This window comes from Vipera ursinii (assembly GCF_947247035.1).
Source record: "Vipera ursinii genome assembly, chromosome: 2".
NCBI lineage: Eukaryota > Metazoa > Chordata > Lepidosauria > Squamata > Viperidae > Vipera > Vipera ursinii.
The window spans coordinates 193,169,615-193,181,757 of NC_139513.1; positions in this window are offsets into that span (position 1 = coordinate 193,169,615).

The window sequence follows — 12,143 nt, forward strand, 5'->3', positions numbered from 1 at the left end:
CACTGATGGACTGAATGTAATAATATGTAGTAAAAAAGCTGTACTGTATATAGCTTACTTACCCTGTCAACATTCAGTCTTGCTTTGCTGACTTAATGGATGGTTCTTGGTGTTATCATTTTCTTTTATAATCTCTTGATTCTAGAGATCTCTTAATAAATGAACAATGGGTAGTAGGGTCTACTTGCCTTTGTGGAAAGTTCATAAATGGTCCTAAATGGGTGTTAGAGGGCAAGGTTTGGCTGCAGGAAGCCCTAGTTTGAATTTCTAGCATCTCTAATACAATTATGTGCTCTCTGAATTGTAGATTTGCTGCCAACATATATTGACTTGGCATACTGTTGTTAGATGGACTTATCCAAGTATTTTCTAGGCGAGGGAAGAACTGAATATAAAGTTTGTTTAAAGCACGAATCTAAGAGACACATGGTTTGTTAGCTTATCCATGTTTTGTTAGCTGATCCATCCCCTGCCTTATACCATCCCAGACAAATGATTGTCTAAGCTTGAAAACCTCCAACAATTGAGCAACCACAACTCTGAAAGTTTCCACTGATTAATTATTCTTACTGTCAGGAAATTCCTCCTTAGTTCCTCTAACAAGCTTCCACCCATTGCTTCTTGTCCTCTTCCCTCTGATTGCCCTTCAAGTACTGGAAGACTGTTACCATGTCTCCCCTGAGCCTTCTCTTCATTAGGCTAAACATACCTAGTCCAGCCTAATAAAGAGAAGGCTCAGGGGAGACACGATAGCAGTCTTCCAGTACTTCTTGTGATTTGCCTTCATAGCTATACTGCACAAATACAGACAGTCCTTGACTTACGGCCATAATTGAGCCCAAAAAATCAGTTACTATGCTAGACAGTTGTTAAGTGACTTTTGCCCCATTCGTGCCACAAGTGTGAAGTGAATCACTGCAGTTAACTTAGTAACACAGTTATTAAGTGAATCTGGCTTCCCCATTGACTTTGCTTGTCAGAAGGTTGCAAAAGGTGATCATATGAACCCAGAACGCTGCAACTGTAATAAATTTGACTCAATTGCCAAGCATCCAAATTTAGATCACATGACCATGGGCGTGCTGCAATGGTCATAAGTGTGAAATATAGTCGTCAGTCACTTTTTCAGTGCCATTGTAACTTCAAATGGTCACGAAATGAACTGTTGTAATTCGAGGACTGCCTGTATCACCTTAGAATACATAGCATCTGTCAGAGATTTTTGATAGAAAAATGTAATAGCACTGCAAATTTTAGACTTGAATGCAGCTGTTTTTGCTTTGCAATAATACTGAGATTATTTAATGCATTATTTAATTTTAAATAGGTTTTGTTAAATATAGCTTAACCCTCAGGTTTTGAGATTCACTGTTTTTCAACTATTTTTCCTTACTGAACTGTTTATAAATAGTGCAAGAATTGATAGATGCAATCATTTTAATTTCAAGGTTAAATATTGTAATCATTTCTAAAAGAATATTTTTGGTACAAGCACATCATCAAAGGAGACAGAGGAGATGGAAAATGCACCACCGTCTCTTGACAGCCTTTGTAATAAAGGACTATCCTTTGTTATGTAACGTATCTGGCCACGTTAAAAATTATCTCATCTGTCTTCATTCTTCTGGAATGATAAAGTAGTCATCTTTTTAAAAAAGGGGCCCATTCTTAGTTATAGAATATGTCTTTTACTGTCTGAGATTTTAAAACCTAACTCTAAAAATTGCTGGGAAAGATGCAAGGAAGGATAGGTAGATGACCCAGAACAAAGTGGATAGGCTCAATTGTAGTGGTGATGGGTGCATTGGAAGGACCCTTGAAAATTGGGAAGGATCCTTCTGGAGAAAATGTATCCAGGTGGTCACTACAAATAAACGCTATCTTGATGTCACATAAGGAGCCCTGGTGGTGCAGTGGTTAGAATCAGTATTACAGGCAAATTTTGCCCATAGCCTGGACTTCAATCCTGCCGGGGCTCAAGGTTGACTCAGCCTTATATCTTTCTGAAATTGGCAAAATAAGGACCCAAATTGTTGGAAGCAATAAGCAAATAATGCTGATCTTATAAACCATCCAGAGAGTGCTGTACTAAGGGACAGATATGAGTCTAAATGCTATTGCTATAATTTATCAACCCTATAAAATTTTTTTCATCAAAACTCAATTACAAGGATTGATGGAAGGATCAAAGATAAAAATATTTAGCAGCACTGATTCTCCTCTGTAGTTTCTTACCACAAAATGCTTATGGAATACAGTATTTGTCTTCATTTTGAAGAAATACGAAATCGTCCCTAAGGCCAATTTTGGACCAAAAGTGTGATCTAATAAGTCTTTTCTTTCTATCTGCCCTTCTCAGACAAATGACTTAACAGAATTACAGAATACCAAAGATCAGATAAACAGGAGAAATGTCAGAACAAATAATAATTAAAGAATATGACAAATGGATTGTCAATTTTGATCATTGAAATGGCTAATGCAGTTTCTCATAATATTTCCCCAAAATAAAACAAAACCAAAACATATTTCAGAAACACAGCAAAAACTTCGTTAAACTGAATTCATAGTTTATAAAGGGCATAGTATTTATTAATCCATCCAAAATAGGAAACACGAAAGACTTCTGTGAAACATATACTTATGGCTCTTGCTATCCATTAGAGCAGGGGTGTCAAACTGCCAGCCCGCCAGCCAGATGCGTCATGCCAAAACCATGTCCACCTCATTGCTGGCAATGGAGAAAAAGTTGCAATACATCGCAACACATCACGAGATGTTGCGAGTTTGACACCCCTGCATCAGAGGAATTCATGATGTTTGAAGTACAAATGACAAAAGAATTCTAAAATCTACCTTAGAATGGATGAAGACAGGATGAGACAGTATAAACAAAGTTTATACAAAGTTTAAACAAAGTCTCATAATAATGCAGAGTCACATACTGGCAATGATTAAATTACACATAACATATAATAATGTTAATAGCTGCATATTAGGAATGGCTGAACCATCTCTGCTGTACTATTATAGCAAGAAAGTGCAATAGAGCAAGGCTTACCCATAATCTATAAGTCCTCAGGCAAAGAATTTTCAGCATAATATTGTACTTCAAATGTACATGACCTATCATTATATAGGAATTTTCCTTCAGTCTCCCCTAAATGAAACACATGTACTTGAAGCATATGCTTATAGTTCAATTTTTGCTGAGTGGGTCTTTAACAGAATAACAGAGTTGAAAGGGACCTTGGAGGATTTCTAGTCCAACCCCCTACTTGATTCTGATTGTCTTATCATCTCCTTGCAATTTAAAACTATTAAAAGAAGGCCTGCAAGGCATCTTACATTCTCTTATTTATTTCAAAAAAAAGTGTAATCTCAAATTTAACCAATCTACAATAAAAAGAAGAAGAAAATTAGGGAAAATCACAAAATACAAAACATGCAAATAGAAATAGAACAACTGTGACAAAAGAAAGCAAATATAGTGCCAAATATAGCAACAGGTGCCTTGGGTGCAATCACTTGAACACCACTGGCATTGAGAAAATCATCATCAGTCAATTGCAAAAGGCAACAGTGCTTGGAACAGTTTACACCCTGCGACAAGACCTTTAACACTATCAAATAACATGTGCCTATCCTAGGTCCTTGGAAAGGACTTGATAGGTGGATAAAAATGCCAAATCCAGTCTAAACATCTGGCTGACTGTGCAACAAATCATAATAATAGTAAGCATTACATGATCAATTTCTACAAAAGATCCAGGGGAAAATGGAAATTATAGATCTTATACTCAGTTTATACAAGAAGATTGCACAAACTGATTATAAACAACAGTATAACATATTGACCAAAATGATTCACTGGAACATCCATAAAAACGATGTGTCAGTAGTAAAAAATCGGTAGGAACATACAGTATAGTTGAAAAAGTATATGAGAATAAGCATGTTAAAATATTGTGGGATTTCTAAATACAAACTGCTAAAATCCTGGCTTGTAATACATCAAATTTAACCATGGTTGAAAAGAAGAAAGTGTGTATAATTGATGTGGCAGGAGATAGTAGACTAGATGACATAGAATTGGTGAAGATCACAAAGCATCAAGATCTGAACACGGAAGCTATAAGGTTATGGCATGAACCAGCTGTAGGTGGTTCCATCAGCACACTGGATGCCACACCAAAAAATGTCACTTAGAAAATCTGTGCACTGACAAACTTTATATCTGTCAGTTACAAAAGGCCACCGGGCTAGGATCTGCACATATACTGTGCTGATATATTATGGCATCCTAGGTTCTTGAGAATAACACAATGGAAATGAAGCCAACATCAATTAAAGAACTGGTGTTTTCACATCATTGTGTATAGAATAATAATTTTGTACATAGGCAAAGATTTTCTGCACTTTGACTACCCAGAATTTCCAGTTTTAGGTGAAACCACTCTAACTGGCTGTAAAATAAGGTTCAGTCAATAATTATTTGATCCTCCAGCCACATAATACTAACGATTCTTATTCTTATACAGAAGTACAGTAAGGTACTCTTGTACATTTTTGTCCTCTGTTCCAACAAAAGCAGCAGAAAAGAAAACGCTGAAGATGAGACAGGGAAATGGAATGTTGACTGGAAAAGAAAAAAATAAAGGGAAAAAATGAGGCACGAGCAGACCTAAGTAGAAAGCAAAGAAAAGGAGAGAGAGAGAGAGAGAGAGAGAGAGAGAGAGAGAGAGAGAGAGAGAGAGAGAGAGAGAGAGAGAGAGAGAGAGAGAGAGAGAGAATACTTAGGTCCTTCAAAACGGGTTAAATTCACCTGGCAAGTTGACCATTATTAGCAACAACTTAGCTCAGGGGTCTTCAAACTCGGCCCTTTTATGACTCATGGACTTCAACTCCCAGAATTCCTCAGCCAGCATGCCTGGCTGAGAAATTCTGGGAGTTGAAGTCCATGAGTCATAAAAGGGCTGAGTTTGAAGACCCATGACTTAGCTTCTAATTTTCCAAGTGACCCAAACTTTGCAGCTGCCAAACCAAGAACTATTTCTATCTCTTGCTCATTCTTTATTTATCAACAGCATCTTCTGCTCTTATCAGGGAATATAAAATGATCCTCTTGATTCATAGGAAATTATGTGAGAAAAACAAAATCTGTTCTCCGGTAAATGCAATAAACACTGTTCTGCATTGGCCTGTTCCCTCAAGTTGCTTAACTGAGTACTTGAGTGGAGGATATGAAAATACTGGTTTATATCAATGGAAGGCAATTGATCCAGTGAATTAATCTCCAGAGGGCTGAGTAGAATCCCAAAGTAATCCCATCACATACTTGATTAAACTAACCCCACCAACAGCAACATTATTGTAGAGTAGAGCAAATTCACTCTAGTGGTTAAGGCACCAGGCTAGAAAGTTGGAGATTGTGAATTCAAGTCCCAACTTAACCATGAAAGCCAGTTGGGATACGTTTACCATCTTGGGTTATTTCTAAAAATAGTAAAGGTGGAATATAAATAAATAGTTAGAAAAACAATGAATACCCACAGTAGAAGATTGGGTTAAAAAATTAACTGAACATGCAGAAATCCAGTCTAGTCAGGGAGAGAGGAAGAGGTTGGCAATGCCAAGAACCTTTGTCAATGGACTTCTGTATAAAAGGTTATGAGATATGAAGCATTTCCTAAAGAAAGAGGGTGGGGAATCTGTGTTCAAAATAAGATTATTTTCTGAAATGCCTGAATCTCCTAGTTAGTACAATCTTAGTGGAAATTCCCTCTCTACATGGCATCTCTTTCTTCCATATTCCTCAAAATATTTTGACCAGCATTCATTGTTTTAAATCAATTAATGGTCAATAAAGGTCTCTCACCCTATAGTTTCACTATTTAAATTGTAGGTGTAGCATTTACACATTGGATAACTTGTGATTGTTCAGATCAAAGATCTGACAATGCCCCCCAAAGACAGCAAGAATATACAGCTTATGTTCTTGGAGCCAGAAAGCCCAACTGGGAGGGTGAGGACTGCAAGCTTACAGTGCAGGAATTTATCTACTCACCTATCTGCCTCAGGTATTTATAAGGCAGATTTAACAATGAATGTTTCATGAACTTATCTACCTGTAAACCAGTGTTGTCTTAAGATTCTTTCTCTCCTCTATGATCAATAGGTACAGGGATTTTTTTTGTCAGAATCAGCACCCACATTCTTCTTTGCTGGCCCTACAGCACAGCTATATCAATGATGTTTAATGCTGTGCTTGGAATCAAAAAGTTAAAAAGACCACTAACATTAAAATATAATGTCTGTCTGTCTGTCTGTATGCATATATGTATTTAATATCCAGCCTTTATTATTTTTACAAATAACTCAAGCCAGTGAACATATCCAACACACCCTCTTTCATGGCTAAGATGGGATTTGAACTTATGTTTTCCCACTTTCTAGTCTGAACCAGTAGACCAAACTAGACCAAACTGGCTCTTTTAATTTATATTTATATTTCATTTGGTATTTTGCTCTAGTGATTCTTCTGAAACCAAAATCTTTTCATAGCCTATCTTTCCATCTTGTAGAAAGACCACCACCCTGTCACTTTTTGTGTCCACTTATTGACAGGTAAACATAACGCGCCCTGGCAATTTATATTTCTGTTTTAACCCTATTTTTATGACATCTTTGAAGTTAGACTGTTGTTAAATTTCTGGTTTGATAGCTGAGCGAGATCTTTAGTGTTCGTTTTCCCACTGCATGCTGCATGACACAAAGATTTTCTGCACCGATTTCTGTAAGTGACATGCTTCACATCCATAGATCACAGCTGGAATGACCATGGTGTTCTCTGCAGAAATTCAGGTCAAAACATCCCAACACACAACTGTCTAATGTTTGCTTCTACATATCCAATAAATGGAGCCTCTCTAAGTCTTGTGGTAATCACACTTTCTCTTACTTTGAGGATGTTTGATCATAATATTCATTCAGAATTTGGCTTCATATAACTTTATTATTTTGTGTTCTGCCATCTGAGAAAGAAGTCTTTTCCATCTGTGTGAATTCTTCTAAATATGTAACATCCAGTCTTCTCATCTCAAGACCAAATGTATTCAGATCCTTCAATATACTTTGTCTCCTTGAAGTCCCCTTCATGGCTTCTCCCAGACAAAATAGAATAGAATAGAATAGAATAGAATAGAATAGAATAGAATAGAATAGAATAGAATAGAATAGAATAGAATAGAATAGAATAGAATACTTTATTGTCTCTTTGAATGTACACTAATTGGCATACATTAAAATGGAATTTTGTTGCATTCAACTCTCAAAGGGTCATCACCTCCGATATATACTACATAAATATGAGAAAAACAAACAAACAAATAAATACAGAATACTGTATATGTTGCCTGAATACAGCTAAAGTGGGGTGCCTAAAACTGGAAGTGATATTGGGTGCAAAAATTGGTTGATGCAACCCAAAACTAAATTTGCCTTTTTTTTGTAGTGGTCTCATACAGGGAACTCACATTTAGTTTATAATGAACTATAATTCCAAGGTCTGTCTCACAAGAACTGTTGTTAAGTCAGATATTCCTCAGTTTACACCAGCACGTTGGCATTTCCTAAGTGAAAAACTCAGCCTTTTTATACATTCATTGTATTACCTTCAGCCCTTTTGTAATATAGAAATCTATTTCCAACCTACCTAAATCAGTTTGGGAATGAATAGAGGTGCCTTTCAAAGCAATCGTTCCAAGAATGATAACCTACAATTCCCAGTATTGCCAGTTTCTGGCTGATTGGATGAAGGGGATGATAGTTTAACTTTTTAGAATATACCAGGCAAATGAGAGTTCCTCTCAGTTTTATACAAATGCCTTTAGAATGTTTTTCCATATATCCATAGCCTTGTCTTATAGCATAGGAATAACTCTCAAAAGCCATCACTTGTGGAGGTGGTATAGGTTAAGAATGAGTGCATGAACGAACAAATGAAATCCCCATTCCTGTGATCAAAGATGTTTTGTGTTCTGCCAACAGCTTAATCCAGCACCTTAAATATCCTACCTCTGAATAGGTATACACGTGAATTGAGCTGTAAGATAATGAATGTGTTTAGACAGATCATAAGAGGATTTACAAAACAGAGTAGGTCCCAACTATGAGGATAAAAGGTAAAGGTTCCCCCGCACATGCGTGCTAGTCGTTTCCGACACTAGGGGCCAGTGCTCATCTCCGTTTCAAAGCCAAAGAGCCAGCGCTTGTCCGAGGACGTCTCCGTGGTCATGTGGCCGGCATGACTAGATGCCAAAGGCGCACGGAACGCTGTTACCTTCCCACCGTAGTGGTCCCTATTTTTCTACTTGCATTTTTTATGTGCTTTCGAACTGCTAGGTTGGCAGAAGCTGGGACGAGTAACAGGCGCTCAACTCTGTTACGTGGCACTCGGGATTCAAACCGCCAAACTGCCGACCTTCTGATCGACAAGCTCAGCGTCCTAACCCACTGAGCCACCACGTCCCTTTACTATGAGGATATTCCACTCTAAATTTCAGGAGCAAAACTGAGCGATTGGAGAAAATACAGGTGTAATAGCCTCAGAAAAAGCTGTTCTGCATACCTGGGCTGGGTTGCAAGAGTACATGAGATGACAGACAATCAGGCAAATTCATAGCATAGTTTAGGTATATTTATTCAGAAGCAAATTCAATAGTCCCAGTGTCATTTTAATTCCATTGAACCATGGCTGTAGCATCCATATAATAAAGCTGCCTATTATAAAGAATTGTTCTATCAGGCTGGAAGGAGATCAGGAGTCCAGCCACACATGCAGTTCTAAGAAATGGCAGGTCTTAGAAGTGTTAGACAAGCCTAGGCTGTATGACTTCAAACTTTGCAGTTGGGAAATAGCAATCTTGAATTCTTTTCAACATGTAAAATAAAACAAAAACGAACTATTTCTAAAAGCAAAACCCCTAACAATTCAGAGAGAAAAAATGTTGCAGCCTAACCCACTAATTTCTGCATTTCTTTTTCTAAGAGATTTTCAATATAGGGTAGCATTCAACATGTGGATAGTGCTGTATGATGCCAAAAGTCTTCATTCCAAGAATTTTTGCAGGCAAGGACTTACTACATCAGAAATAAATAATATTTCCTATGATTCAGGTGTTGTTTAATATGATTTTAGATAGAATGTGAAAACAAGTACAAACCAAAGAAAATGATTCAGCCTTGGAGTAAAGTAAGTAATAAAAAGTTATACTAAACATCTGTGTGTGCATGTGTGCATGTATCCATCATGCTATTCCCCTTTTGGCATATTGTATGAACATTGTGCAAAACAGAGAAAAGAAATAAGAAAGACTAAAGTTGTTTATGTGTGAAAGAGAGAAAGAGAGAGAGAGAGAGAGAGAGAGAGAGAGAGAGAGAGAGAGAGAGAGAGAGAGAGAGAGAGAGAGAGAGAGAGATACAGACCTAGTTTATATCAGCCATATTCACCAAATTGATACTCAACAGAGTATCTGCCCATAATACTTGAAGTATTATTGTAACACTGATAAAATGACTCTCACCTGTAAAAATATGAGCCATTAAATTTTACACTATCTGAACTTCCTGAATAGTTTTCAGGAACAGCCCAAAGAACTGTGCCTCGAATAGTTCAGTTTTAAAGGCCCTTCCATTATGGAATGTCTCTCCTGTAAATCAGATTTGCCCCAACCTTGTTAGCATTCCAGATTAAGATAAAATTTTCTTGGGGGCTTAACGTTGAAAAATCCCATTATTGTTTTGTATTAACTTCTTTTAAATGTTTTGCTGATTTTTAATTGATTATATTACTGATTATTCTTTCATTATATTGTCAACAATCATATGATGGTAGTGATGTAAAAATCTAATTAAAAAATTCCATTTTATGCATCCAGACCAATTTTCTTCCATTCTTTTACATTCTTCCCTTTCCTCTTCAACCTATCTCTTTTCCCTTTTTTTTCTTCAGTTTAATTTAATTTGTGCTTGTCATCATTTATGCTTCTTATACTTCAGGTCACAGTCTTCACTATACTATGGTCATCATCAGATAGACCCATATACCAACTTCTGCTACTCATTGGGGCTTTGATTATCAAATCTTGCACGTTTTCTAAAGTGACAGGGACAGTGTAGCCTATATTAAAAGGTAAAGGTTCCCTTGCACATGCGTGCTAGTCGTTTCCGACTCTAGGGGCTGGTGCTCATCTCCGTTTCAAAGCCGAAGAGCCAGCGCTTGTCCAAGGACGTCTCCGTGGTCATGTGGCTGACATGACTAGATGCCAAAGGCGCATGGAACGCTGTTACCTTCCCACCGTAGTGGTCCCTATTTTTCTACTTGCATTTTTACATTCTTTCGAACTGCTAGGTTGGCAGAAGCTGGGACGAGTAACAGGAGCTCACTCTGCTACGTGCCACTCGGGATTCGACCCGCCAAACTGCCGACCTTCTGATCGACAAGCTCAGTGTCCTAACCCACTGAGCCTATATTACCACTCTTGATAATACAGGTCAAATCCTGACTATTACGCCACAAACTCAAAGTTCTTGTTTATCCCAAGCAGTATTCTATGCAAGCTAAGATTACCAATCTAGAGCTCACCTTTCAAGCCATTATAAATTGCACACAACTTACCAACTAAGAGTGTACACAGGAGATGGGCATAGCCTGAAGACACACAAGCATGTACAATGTACTTTATTTATTTACAAGTTTCTAAATTTCTAACCATAGACATTATAAATTAAAATTTCTAAGGAAGCCTAGAGCCAGCCAGGTTCAACAAGTTAACTGCAAGAAAGCAAACAGTTTATTACTATTCATAGATTACAGAGATAGGAAACTGTGTTATGATGGAGGCTCAGAGCTGTTCTTTGTTGCTTCAGCTACCTGGAGAAAATAAGATTGTACAATGCAAACTTGAAAAAGAGGAATAGTTAGTGAAGAAGCAATTAATTAGGCAAAAGCGGGAAAACTACAAAGAACAGCCAGTGTTGCCTCCGACTCCTTCACCTTTGAGAAGGGATTGAAGGATGTTATGTAATTCAGGAGGGCAGAAACAGTATTAATTGTGTTAACTGCTGCAAAGAAGATTGGAACTTACTTCTTTAAGTATTTCTTTTTCTGAATCTATGTTGTTCATTTGTGCTTTCCTATTTTATTTTTTGCTGAAACTTCCAACTTTGTAAAAACGTGTAAATTCAGTCCATACAGCGGATGATATTTTTTTTGGGGGGGGGTCTAATGGTCTGGAGAAGGGTGTAAGCATATTATTGGCCCAAAGTAGTAGTTGCTCTTAGAAGGAGCCATGGGGATTGCTGTTGCATATGAAATTTGGCTCCCGTTTCTCAAGATAGATTCTTCCTGCAAGTTGTCTTTCTCTTTCCTGCAAGAAGTTGTCCTTCTCTCTTCCTTGCTACCCTTGTTCCCCTATTTCTCTTCCAGAAAGATTTGGACCCATGGAGGAGTCAGATGCCATAGCTGAAAATCACCCAAGCAGGGATCTATAGCTGGACTGCAAAAACCTCGACAGCCCAAAGATATGCAGACAATTTTGATAATCCTTGGGGTTTTAACAGCTCAGTTCAGCCTAATCTCTCCCCCCCCCCAAAAATCTGGAACCCAGCTGGAGAAAGTCCACCAGGCTGACCTGGACTGACAGGCATTTTAATTAATTATATTTAGAATTTTTAATTTATTTTTTAGTTTTTAATTTTAATTTATTGCACAGATGTTTTTAATTTTATTTTTATCTTGATTTCTGTACTTATTATATGTTTTGTTGTTAGCCGCCCTGAGTCCTGCGGGAGATAGGGCGGGATATAAATCCCATAAATAAATAAATAAATAAATAAATAAATAAATAAATAAATAAATAAATAAATAAATAAATAAATAGATAGATAGATAGATAGATAGATAGATAGATAAATAAATAAATAAATAAGTGAGAAAGTTCTTGAGATAGGGCGGGATATAAATCCCATAAATAAATAAATAAATAAATAAATAAATAAATAAATAAATAAATAAATAAATAAATAAATAAATAAATAAATAAATAAGTGAGAAAATTCTTCATGGCTACGGTTACTAGATG